The sequence below is a fragment of the Setaria viridis genome, chromosome 8, assembly GCF_005286985.2.
Source record: "Setaria viridis chromosome 8, Setaria_viridis_v4.0, whole genome shotgun sequence".
NCBI lineage: Eukaryota > Viridiplantae > Streptophyta > Magnoliopsida > Poales > Poaceae > Setaria > Setaria viridis.
In genome coordinates, this window is record NC_048270.2 from 41,470,671 (window position 1) to 41,484,227 (window position 13,557).

Below are 13,557 nucleotides of genomic sequence, written 5' to 3' on the forward strand. Positions count from 1 at the left end.
CTACGAGACTTTCGCATATTGTGACTATTCTTTTCTTCTCCAAGATCTTGTCTCTAATATTATGCATCTATAATTTGGAAGTGAATAATGTTACACGAACAATTAAATATAAGGAGCTAGAAAATAATTAACTATTAATAGTTTTATTTTATATTACATACTTTTTATTTTTCCTGCAGCGTCAACCTGGCCTTGTGTGATAGAAAATTATGCATGTTCTCACAGATATAGTACCCACATAGATTATTCCCTTGTTCCTATCTTAAGCACTTCAGTGGAAACAAAACAAGTTATAAAATATTCGTCATATAGAATGTACAAAATATGCAAACTTCATACGTACTGGGAAGTCTGTGTAGTGTTAGGCGAAAATTTAGGAAACACACTTTTGTATTGAGATAAAGGTCCAGAATTATTAATTACAAGTATAGAATGTCTTGAATCTCTTGGTACTCCGCTAGTGGTTTCCTCAAGGAATCGAGGACGGTAACTCGGCTTCTACCAGACTCAATTACTATTAGGATCCAATGGTAACTATGTACATAAATATTCATTAATCAGATAAGGAAAAGGAAACTACGATAGACGGTATACGTACATACAAACACTTACTTAAAGTTGTATGGAAGTAGTATGTAGCCCTTACCACCTTGAAGGTCCAGCATATTGAAACAGTCCACCAACGTTTTATCTGTAAAATCTCGTAGTTGGGTTTGGTTAACTACGGATGGATCCGTGAAGCCAACATGCAAGTATCCTTCTTGTCGGCACTTCTAAATTAGCAGCCTACATAAAAAGGAAGACAAAGTTAGTAGGGCGACGCATGCATAAAAAATAATGATATGGTCCAAAATTTACATATAGATAAACGGATACTTACAGAGCCCAGGCGCTGATGAGAGAGACGTCTAGGGCATCTTGATGGTACACTTCGTATATATCTTTGAATTCCAGCCAGAGGGATTTCTCGCCTTCGCCGTAAAAATCTATCGGTTTTACCTTAAGGGTGAACATGGAAGTCTGGTCGGCGGACGTATTCATGTACCATTCATGGAATTCGTACATCTTTGGTGATAGGCTCCCTACCAACTCAGGCCTTCCCAGAGACTTTCCTAGCTCAAACGTCCATCTCGGTTGAAATGGTTGTGAAGCTGCTAGCTCGTGACCACCTAGCTCTATACATTGATCAAGTCCCACTCCGAATTCTTTCATGAATTACAATACTTGATCTTGTTGAGACTTGGGCATTGCTGCTATCCTGGTAGCATCTCCTTCTGGTAGATGATGAAGGCGACGATCAACAACACTAAAAATGACTTTCCGTTTCTTTTTTCCCTATATTCATCGCCTCCTTGGTTGAATCTGACATCTTCTGAAAAAATTGTAATTTAGTTGGATCAATTGTTGGTTGTGGCTCCATCTCCCTTGCTTTTTTTTGTTCAGCCCTTTTCCTGAACAACTTCTTGCATTCTGCTTGGATTTCGGACCAGCATTCCTCTTGAGTCATTGCATCCCAGCGTTCCTCAAGAGTCATTCAGGCTCCTTATTTGTTTTCCTCTTTTTTATGTGCTGGCTTGGGAGCCGTTGGTCGTGACTTCTTAATTGGGTCTCCAGCAGGTTCCTTTCTCAGGGCTGCAGGTACCTTGCTCGGGACTGCTCTTAGTCCCGGTGTTGTCGGTGATCGGGGAGGAGTGTTGTTGTCGTCATTGTTGCCAGCTGGATGTGGAGATGGAGACTTTGATCGAGCATGCATCTACAACGGTCCTGGTGCTGAAGGTCCTGGTGGTGATGTTCTAGTGGTGATAGTCCTGGACTGACCGTGGTGGAGAAGTCAGTCTTGCCATTTGAGGAGATAGTTGCGGCTCGGGTTCTTCCGGGAGGGGTGCTGCCTCCATGCCTGGGATGATGATGTAGCGTTTGCGCCATAGAATGATGCCTCCTTGAACCGCATCTCCTAGTGTCCTTTCCCCAATGCCTCCCGGGAGCTGGAGCTCATAGCCTTCATATTGGCTATCAACAAGCTGCTCTACCGAGACATTAGCATAGTCAGGTGGAATCTCCATGCCATGGCTCACCTGCATTGCCTAGCTTGGTAAGGCACTCGCGTACGCTACCTGTCCATATAACAGAAATCAAGATGTTATTAAACTCCAATCCTGAGGCGTTGGATCGATGGATTGAGAAGATTATGGCATAAATATTAATTATGTATAAGAGTATACCTTAATAGTCAGTTTACCGACTGGTACATGCAGCTCACATGAGGTGCATTGCCTGATGAAATCAATAGTGAACTGTTGCTGGTCCTGTGGATCGGGTTGTGCTCCTGATTGGGAAAGGGCCACTCGACGATTGACTTCATCATGCATTCTTTGTTCTACAGATTGCACTTGAGATTCTAGGTTGCACCGCCAGCTCTGGTCAGCCGAATCCTTTCTTCGCTTGCGGCTTCTGTACGAATCTCTGTCTTCTTTGAAACCGTACTTCCACGGAATGATCCCGAACCCGCGGACACGTCCTGGGTGCTTAGGATTCCCGAGGGTCAATGTGAGCTCATCCATTTCTCGATCCACCACCAATCTCCCAGCCTTAACATCTTCAATGTTCTTGGCGAGTTGTTCACCCTTGAGACATATTTCCTCAGTTAAGATCAACGTCCCATCCTCTTGGCTCAGTTTGCCTCCAGGAGCGAAAAACCAATTTTTAGCTCGTTGGTTCCATTCATGAGTAGCTGGTACGATACGTCGTTCAAGCAGGTCTTGTTCCATCTTGCGAAATTTGGGCACTACTGTGTTTGGCCATTTAATCATGTGACATGACTCACGGAACGTCGGAAACGGATTGAAGGGTCACTAGGGACGCAAACGTGAGGGATGGTCAACGAACACGTAAAAATAACCACCGGACACATGTTCGGCCAAGTAATAGTGTGCTATAGCTCACGGGGAGCCAGAAACAGCCTCAAAGTGGACCAAGGGTGGAAACATGTGGGATAGCCAGAACACGCAAAAATGGCCACCGGACATGTGTTCGACCATGTAATGATGACCTATAGACCACAGGAGGGAGGAAATGGACTGGTGGGGCTCCCGGGATAGAAACGTGGAGGATGGAATAACAGTGAAAATGGCCTTCAGAAACGTGTTCACTATGTAACCATGTGCTATAGCCCTAGGGAGGCCAAAAACAGCCTGGAACAGGTTCGGGGATAGAAACCAAGGGAAGGAGGAACACATGAAAATGGACACCGGACACGAGTTCAGCCATGTAATTGTGTGCTATAGCTACGGCGACACTAAAAAAGGCTCGAAGGCCACCAGGGACGGAAACATGGCGGACGACCAAAACACGTGATAATGACCATAGATACGTGTTCGGCCATGTAACCAGATGCTAGCCCAAGGAAAGCTGAAATGGGCTCGAAAGGGCTCTAGGGATGGAAACTAGGGGGTACATGTTTGGCCATAAAACCGTGTGCTATAGCTCACAGTAGGCTGTTGGAAACTAGGGGGATGACAGGAACACATAAAAATGGGCACTGGATACATGTTTGGCCATGTAACCGTGTGCTATAGCCAATGGGAGGCCTAAAATGGCCCAAAAGAACATGGGGACGGAAACGTGTGGAATGGTCATAACACACGAAAATGGCCACAAGACACGTGTCCGATCATGTAACCGTGTGCTATAGCCAATGGGAGGCCTAAAATGACATGGAAGGGCTCTATGGGTAGAATCCAAGGAGACAGTCGGAACACTGAAAATAGGCACCTTAGACGTAGACGTATTATTCAGCCATGTAAGCGTGTGCTATAACTTCCGGAACGACGGAAAAAGCTCGAGAGCCACCGGAACGGAAACGTGGGGACAGACGGAAAAAGTTCGAAGGGCCACCGGTACGGAAACGTAGGGATAACCGGAACACTTGAAAATGGGCATCGAGCACTAGTTCGACCATGTAATAGTATGCTATAGCCCACGGGAGGTCCAAAAAGGCCCAGCGGGGCTCCAAGGATGAAAACATGGGGGATGGCTGGAACAAAGAAAATAGCCACCATTGGCTAGAGCTAACTGGCCCGAAGGTGTGCGTTTGTCCAACTATAGCACATTCTAGTTAACCCTTTACAACACAAGGATGAAAGTTAAGGATGAAAGTGTAAGTAAATGCTTGCCCCTCGAAAGGGTAGGGCAGTGTGGCTCGGAGCACGGGATGTTACAATCATACACAAGTCCAATCAGGAAACATGTACTATAGCTCACGTGAGGCAAAAATTGGTCAGATTGGATACTCAGGAGCAACACACGTAGGAACGACCCGAAGGAGTGGAAAAAGACGCCGAATACATGAACTAGTATGCTACAGCTCATGAGAGGACAATTTATCGAGCTAAGTGGAAAAGGATGTCGAATACGTGGACCGCCAAGAACCATGTGCTATAGAAAACATGTGGTTGCGTCCATAACACATGGAAGGGGCCCGCGTCCGATCGGACGCCCTACGAGAAGCATTTCCGATAGTTCAATTACTGTTTACTTTTTTATAGTCCAATTATTACAGTCCCCCTCCCAATTAGTCCCTTATCTACAGTCCACTATTTACATCACGAATTAGTACAATCAATGCAACTGAAGCAGGTAGTCTAGCGGGATCCTTACTAATCGGGAGCAGATAGCTGTTCTTGTTCAATCAACCTGAGGTCCCATCCTCGAAAGCATCATGGAAAAAGAAAATAATCAGATCAGCATACAAATGGCAGCAATTAAGCTAATCATATCAAATAGTTATGGAATATATCAAAAAAAATTGCAAATGCAGCAATTATTAAGAGGTCAATGTGGCAGTATCAAGTCACTGACGAATTCAGGCCAAACAAACATACGAGAAATACTAGCTACTAAGCTACCTCAAATTTCAGTAAACAAATATCATGTTAAGAAAGCGCCATTTTCATTTAGTTGCAAGTGAACATTCAGTTTCAAGAGTAATGTCCATTGAAATAAGAGTAACAAGTGTTATTTCATATTCTGCATATGCTAAATCTGTCGTGTTACTGTATAATGTCCTTATGTCAAGGTCAAATGATGGGTTTGGTGACCAAGCACTGCAAAAGGAGAAATGGATGCACGAAGGAAGAGCATATGACCGCTGCCTCTGCACATACACCAACCAATTCCTACCCAAGTAAACCCTTCTCTATAATGGGAAACTATCAGTGCAGTGGACAGATGGCAGAACTAGAGTGGACATATCGCCACCCCAAGTTTAGAAATACTGCATACACTTGCACATTTACTAGTGCAAGCCCAGTCCTTCCTGTCGCTACCCCATTCAGTCATGGTTAATAGCTAAAATCACCTATGATGTCAAAGACTAGCTTAAAATGCAGAAGTAAAAGAAGCCATGATGCCTATTGCTAGTTCAACAGCTAGTGTTTCAAAGGTGACAAGGCGACCTAACCTAAGGCGAGCTGGGTATGCCTTATCACCTAGGCGACGCCGCCTTTGAAACAGTCAACAGCTTTTTTTTTGCTCATGGTTGATTTAAAATGGACGTAGAGTCAAAATCATCACACTGAATTGCTCCTGCAGCACAAGGTTGAATGGATTTAATGTAAGTTAACACAAAAGGAGCGAACAACTCACGGCAAGAAATAATGATCCGTTCCAGTGTTCCAACAAAGTAATCATGAATATTCCCTATGAAAAGCACACGTCCATCTTAGCTTCAAATTAAGGAAATGAACAGCAACAGAGGCCCCACTGTATATCCCAACAATTATTATCTGTACAAGATAGAATATAAAAATAAATCATCATGGGTTAAGCACAAATGATGAACCATCACCATTAATTAACATCAAATCTAAAGACTTCTCCAGCTCAAAGTAGAATGCATGAACTGAAAGCTAAAATCATAATTTGTGCCATGCAACACTATCAGTATACGTAAACATGCTGTACCATGTCTCCTTCGTAGATTACGCATTCAGATAAACAAGTTAATACCAATCACGCCTGCCTCCTGCTTTTCATAGATACAGCTGTTTCTAGACTAGTGTTTCGCAAGGACAGCTGTTCCACATTTAATGTAGCCTGATTAGTTGATAAACCGACATTCCCAACAATAGTCAAAATATGGAGCTAAAAATTAGAAGCACACAACATCAATTTATCAAATTGTACTAAAATTTTACTGAGGAAGATTTTAGCAGAAACTAGAAATAGCTATCATAGTCGGAGTTTCACATTTTCACTCAAGAAGACTATTATCCTTTCGCATAAATAAGTATAAAACTATGAGCTATTATTAGCATGTAGCAAGCTCAAATCAAGTGCTAGTATACACATTTGCTCGAATGCAATATACAAGGTCACTGATTAGCAATTGAAAATCGGAATCTTACGCAATCTATCCATCTATACAATATGCATGCACAGCAGCTCCAAATCAAACTGTACCTCCATTGAAAGAAGCATTACACTTTGCAACATTAGAGAGGGCAATATATATCCCAACCTGGATTTTTTGTCCGAAGGTACTAATGCTAGGATGGAAGGCCACTCAAGAGATGGTAAGCCCAATGAGTCCTTCAATGCCATAAATACAGATCACAGACACATGTCACCAGTGCACAAGGAATAAAATTGAGATTGGACAAGTCAATCACCCAGAATTTTTAAGAAATAAGAAAAGAGAAAAGACCAATGAATATCATTAGTTGGAATTGATTTTTCCACAGAACTTTGCCACCAGCGAACTTCATGCGTCCCCAAGAAGAAATTAGGATAGAACTTTTTTCTACGGCGCATGGTGCACTAGGGAGGAGCAAGGACATCTTATATGAACCTCATCATTCAGTGCATCTGTCCTAACAGTTTATATGGTCAATCAACACATGAAGATTCTCCCACCCTCCTCTGCTCCTAAATTTTGAAGAATATGTTTGTGAACCCATGATATATTATCATGAGCTACAAAATTTAAATTGGCAAACTTATAAAGTTCACAACTTTATAATTTTTGATATGTATATAGCTGCATAATTAGGAATTCCAGTATCAAGTCCATCATCCCCCGCCCGCCCTTAAGGAAGTCCATCATGTTGCCCAAGCATAACTTCCTGTTCTGGTGTATCAGTTTCAGCCTTTGGGGCTTTCATCCATTTTCAGCTTATTGCCAACAGTACTAACAATTAGCTATCATACTTTGTTCAAATAGATCTAAGAGACTAAGACATCAAGGTAATGTACAACTCAGCAGAAGACCTTACTTGCCACAGGCCAAGATACCAGCACAAGTTATATATATGAAAAGAATGTTGGCATTTTGAAACTTCACTTTGGCAAAAGTTCATGTCACTTCTGTAAATTAAAACTATATATTCTTTACTACATCTTTGGTCAAGATTAGATGATTTGCCTGAACACATTCTAAGACATCAATTTCCTTACTGGGGTACATTGAGTCATCGATAAGTTAGGGAAGCTGGTAAGGACCCTGAAGTTATGGAACAAAGAACAGAGAGGAAGGCTTCGACTTCATAAGACAAGTGAAAATGCTGGATGGAAACAACATATCAACACACATAAAGCAAGATAGCTTATGCATAATGGAATAACCTTTCACCTTTCAATTTAATGGGGAGGTTGCCATTGATAAGTTGGGAATCAAGCTTGAAAAGCATTTAGACAGTCCTGAGAAAAATAAATGATGACCTGATCACCTGAACGAGGGCGTACCCAGTGCGAAAGCTCCCACACAAGGTGGGGTCTGGGGAAGGGAATTTCTAGACAGCCTTACCCTTGCAAAATTCTTTTAAAATTCTGCAAAGATGCTGGATATATTATCACACCTGAACGAGGAACAAAAAAAAAGACTTCTACATCAAATGACCAGCAGGAAATGCTGGATAAAAACAATGTACCAAAATTATAATTTTACTTGATTCCAATACTTAATTGGTGATAACTATGTACAATGGAACGATCATGATGTTTTAAAAGACATGTTATCCTCCTTATCAAAATATTTGTCGCTGTTAACTTTTCCTCGTGAAATTTGACCATTCGTCTTATTCAAAAAATTATGCAAGTATCATTCGTTTTGTTTGTGACTTCTTTTACTATCAAATGTATTATAAGTTTATTTATCTTTTTGTATATTTGCAATAAATTTTTGAATAAGCCGAATGGTCAAACGTCGTGAGGAAACATCAACAACAACAAATATTTTGATACGAAGGGAGTACTTTTAAAAACATGCTCTTGAAAAGAAAGAACGAAACATTAAATATGCTCATGCACCCTGGTCTGGCGTCCTACGGTAGAAAATGAAATTGACAACATATGTGTAACCTCATTAGGTAAATGGTGCCTTTTTCAAATTGAGTATGAACAAACCTGAATTTTCAATGTGTTGTCCTCCTTGATGGATTTTCCAGCTTTAGGTGACACTATACTTTGAACATCATTGCAAGTCCAAATAAATGCTATCCTTTGCTTTGGGTTTTATATCTTGTGGGTGGTTGCATTTCACAGGCTCAAGATAGACAGAATATAACCTGAGTGGCAAGCGAAAGCTCTGCTGCATATATGTTAATGGGCATGATATAAGCGTTACGGGTGCAAGAATGAAAGTATTGGAATTTTGTCAAGAGATAACATCAAAGAAAGGTGGAAAAAAGATACAAGCAGTAGACAAATATACTAATTCCACAAAGTGTAAAAGGCACAAATCGCAGACAGCACATGCCAGAAGAAAGGAAAGAACTAGGCATTAATATGCCTACCATTGCACATAGATAAGATATACTGTATCATGAATGTCTTCTTCCACTCACATACGGACAGGTATAAGGCTGACAATATCAAGAGGAAAAAAGTTGATTACGGCCTAAGCAGACAATAATGATGGATAATGGAAATTACAGTGCATGAATAATCACATCCGGACGTGTGTGCCTAAATAGTAAATACCAACAAGAAATGGCAAATATACCGTTGCAAATCAAACAAGATTCCATGGCAGACCATGCCTGATGTTGTTCCCTGTGCTCCTATGGAAAAAGGAGACCAACACCACAAGCAACTCAGGGAAAATTCACAGCCAAGACACAGGAATCACACAATTTGCATCATGCCACCATCAAAACATGCAAGTACAGGGTTGGGAGTTGGGACATTGGTATTTAGAAACCCTTTACCTCTTCTTTTTTCTAGAGGCCTATAGATTAATTAACATTTTGAGATGACATAGATTAACTAACTCGACTCAAAACCATTTGAGAATTCATCATAAGCAAACCTAACCATAGTGACAAACTGTTGTGTTGTGGGCACCACCAAACCCGTCCTAGCATTCCACCCCATAAGACTTGTACTTATCGGAACCCTAAAACCATCAATATCCCAAATCCCCGCGAAGGCAACGATTAGGGTTATAGCGGAAGAGACGTACCAGAACACCGTCCACGGACAGACGGCGGAGCGCGCTGCCCCCGTCGGGTCGCCGCGCGGCGGAGCGACCCCCTTCCCCCTATCACACCGCTAGGGCTCCAGATCCAGAGGCGGACCCAATAATTTCTGCAAGAAAATCGAAGTCCGTAGGTAAAATACATGGTCAGATCCGAATCAAATAGCATAGATTAGGGGCTTGGGACTTGGTGTTCGATTCCGTACATTAGGAAGGGAAGGGAAGGAAAGATGTGGGCGGGCATTCCCGAGGTCGCCGGCGAAGCGGCCCTGGCGGCGGCGCTAGTAGAGAGGAAGGCCGAGAACCTGAGTCGAGAGAGAGAAGGCGTGGTGGAGGCGAGAGGTCAAGAGCCGGGTGTGCTTGTTTGCAAAGCACGAGCACAAGGCCCAGTTTGGCCCAGCGAGACAGAAAGGCCCAGCCTAGCTTTGTTTTCTTGTTCTTCCTCCTCCTCAGTTTCCTCATTTTATTCCATTTTCTTTTAAATGGTATTTATGTTCCCGCCCTACTTTCTACTTTAAAGTGTAATTTCAGTATAAAAAGTGTAATTATTGTTTTATCCTTATTTTTTAATTTATAATTTTAACATTTACAATTCACAAGTCAACACGATTTTTTCTAGTCAACAATCAAAACAAGAAAAATGTGCAAAAGCCAAGGGCAAAACTGCATCAACTTGTGAATAGTGAAAGGCAAAATCATAAAGTTAAAAGAAATGAGAGGAAAAATACAATTGCAGTATGAAATAGGAGAAGAACATCAAAATACCTTCTATTCGGCGCCTTTCTTTTAATACTCCCAATAATTAATTATTTTCATAAATATGTGCCTTTCATTGTTTGATTCAACAATTTATGGAAGCTAGTTCAACAATTTGAACATAAGTTCAACATTTCATATCCATCTTACAATGAAGGGACAAGACTGATTGAAACACATCCAATCTAACGATCTATTATACATTTACTTTTACCTGATGATCCCTAATTTATCTTTCAGCCCCTTTGTTATTTGTTTGCTGATCATCACGATCGCAGACCGCGTCCCTGCCTCCAGGCTTACTAGCCTATACCTATAGGGTATGACTGGTCATGTCCATGCCTTGACGGGTTCCTCCCAGGCAAGATCATTTAGGACCTTTCTAGTTGCTCATAAACTAATCGTTGTGGTTATCTTTTATTGGTTTGTGTCCATATAAGAGCAAGTATAATAAGATGACGTAAGCAGGCCAAATGAAGTGCCACATCAGATTTTTTGGTACGAACTCCAATAAATATGGTGAGAGAATGAGAGTAAAGATGAACAACGGAGTCTCCAACCATTATATGAGTGGCTATTAGATTGAATCGAGATGTTGCCGGCAGCTGGACCTCACCGTGTAAGCGTGTTAACTGGGGTGTTCGGATAGTACGTGTCACATCGAATATTCGGAGGCTAATTAGGACTAAATATGAGTTAATTATAAAACAAATTACACAGATGGAGGCTAAATGGCGAGACGAATCTATTAAACCTAATTAATCCATCATTAGCAAAATAGTTACTGTAGCGGCACATTGTCAAATCATGAACTAATTAGGCTTAATAGATTTGTCTCGCCGTTTAGCCTCCATCTGTGCAACGGATTTTGTAAATAATGTATATTTAATACTCTTAATTAGTATCTAAACATTCAATGTGACAGGGATTAAAGTTTAGTTCGAGGATCAAAACACCCTCTAATTCTCCTCTCTGCATATGCACTATACTGGGGCGTAAATAAATATTCTCTGCGTATGCATGCAGCAGGAGTACACGGGGGGATGGATCGATCAGGAATCTGCTATTCATGCACAGCACAGTGTTCTGAATTATTCTATCTGCTATTCATGCAGCTACGTTCTTCAAGCAATCAAGCATGTGTGCATGTGCTGTCGTCTATTAGCCTCTGTACGTCCAGTGGCCTACGTACTATATTATTATATCATTACGAGCAGCTAGCTTGCTTATATGTTGGAAATGGGTTGCCGAAGCGATTGTTTGCATGTGGATGACATTGCTACATGGAATCCAAAAGTGGTGTCAATTATCAATTCATGTTTGGATATGCACGCCGTTAAATTGACGTCACCGTGTGCAAGAACGCCATGCCATCTCCAATCCCCTCCTCGAGTGGATTGACTCACTAAAGGGACTGTGATACCCTAAGAGGGAATGTTGAATTAGGTGTTCTATAACTAAGACTCTAAGCACATATAAAAATATATTTCAATTTATATCTAGATGTGCACTAGATTTTTCTTTGTGTTGTTATCGTTACCTCATAAAAGTTTTGCACCCTACGTTCCAATCCTACTAAACTACACATTCCAATTATAGAAAAGGTAAACATGGAACTATAATAAGTAATGCAAAAGGTAAATGAAATAGAGAATACAAACTCTCGGCGTGATGAATTTTTACCGATGTATTGGAAAGCTCTCACTTTCGTCTACTCCTTATTGGAACCCTCGCAAGGGGATGCCTCATACAAGAGCTTGGCTCTTGGTCGGGTAACTACATGAATAGGCAGTAGCCCTTCACCACGAGCAAGTAGATCTCCGTTTTGCCTTTCCCGGATGCTCTCCATCAACTTCACTAGGTAGAGCTTTGGAAAATCATCAAGGGCCTCTCCTCCCTTGTATAAGCACCATATGCCACTCCACAAAGGTGGTTGTAGGGTCTCGAGCCATGGATTTACAACTCTTGGTACGCCCAAGCACCGATAATAAGAGGTTTGCAAACCTCATGTAACTCTAGGCTAATCCTAAAGCAATACACAAATAGGCCTAAACTAATCTAGTAATATTATTCACTGGATGAATCATATCGGCGAAGCAACTCTGAACATAGACATTGCCGACACCCATAGCACCGACTGATTCGGTGTTGTTCATGGTAATCACCCTATTGTTCGGTGATACTAGAGCTGTGCTTCTCCTCAGACAGAGAGGAGGCAAAACTCATCATAGGATGATCCAATGATCATTATTGTGACACCGTATGATCTGGTGCACACAGTACACGCTTTCTTGGCCCTGCTGCCAATTTTTCTATCACTGACCGATACGATGTATTGGGTGCATGAACACCGGATGGTCCGGTGCATTATGATAGTGACTCTTTTCATCAGGATTTGCTTCATATCATTACCCCGTCTTTTTTTCTATGATGCTTTGGGTTGCTTTAAGGTCTTCCAGGGCCTTCTACTTCTACATTTTGAATTATCAAAGCAAAATCTTTATGTGAGAGTTGAAGCTTCAAAAGGTGAATTATGAATTTACTAGTAGGAGATGAGATAGTCTTTTCCCTTGAAATGGAAATTGATAAAACTAAGTCGACAAATTTAATTTCCGCAAGTTAAAAAAAAGAAATTTGGATGACCCTTCATTGTCTCCTCCTCCACCACTAATTTTCCCTATACAAGATGTAACTCGCCTGGCCTCCTCCAACCCTCGCCCACTAGCAACTCTCCACAGTGACTACTGTGGCCAACGCCATACGGTGCCTTCTTCTTATGTTGTCTCATTCACCTCTGACATGGTGTTGTCAGCTTGGCTGTGGCTCATGGTCCACGGCCATGTCTTTAATTTAGAGCACGCTGATATGCAAAACCTCCACCCCAAAATCTTAACCCAAATGATGGCAGCCAACAACGATGCTATATACACTACTGGAGAAACATCCATTCGTATCGGCTCATCTATACTGGACATAAATGAGCCGGTATGAATAAGTCGTTCGTACCAGATCGACGAGATGGCACAAACAATGAACTACCCATGCCGGCTCTCTTATTTGTGCCAATGCAATTTTAAGCCAGCGTCAATAATGATTATCCTTTTTTGCTCCAAATTTGCAACAACACGAATACTCAATTATTCGTGCTAGCTCAAAATAGAGCTGGCACGAATACTCTTAGGATTATTCGTGTTGGCTCAAAATTAGACCGGCAAGGATAATCCATTGTTCACACCGGCTCAAAATTGCGATGGAACAAATAAGATTCCCGGATATGCAATTCGAATTTTAGCATGTATTCGGAAATTCATAACTTTTGCATATGGGCT

At 41.5% G+C, this 13,557-nt stretch overlaps 1 long non-coding RNA gene across 17 annotated transcripts; it reads right to left on the reverse strand.

The window, feature by feature from the left end:
* Window positions 1–4,508: 4,508 nt before the first annotated feature.
* Window positions 4,509–9,837, reverse strand: LOC117867082 (uncharacterized). 17 transcript variants are annotated; one of them, XR_004643109.2, is made up of 6 exons: window positions 9,679–9,832; window positions 9,458–9,582; window positions 8,999–9,056; window positions 8,790–8,858; window positions 8,401–8,581; window positions 4,509–7,853 (listed from the first exon to the last, which is right to left on the reverse strand). It is a non-coding gene; the product is annotated as an uncharacterized lncRNA (long non-coding RNA). The 17 variants fall into 17 exon arrangements; XR_004643108.2 differs by having other exon boundaries at window positions 8,401–8,584; XR_004643114.2 differs by lacking the exon at window positions 8,999–9,056.
* Window positions 9,838–13,557: the final 3,720 nt, after the last annotated feature.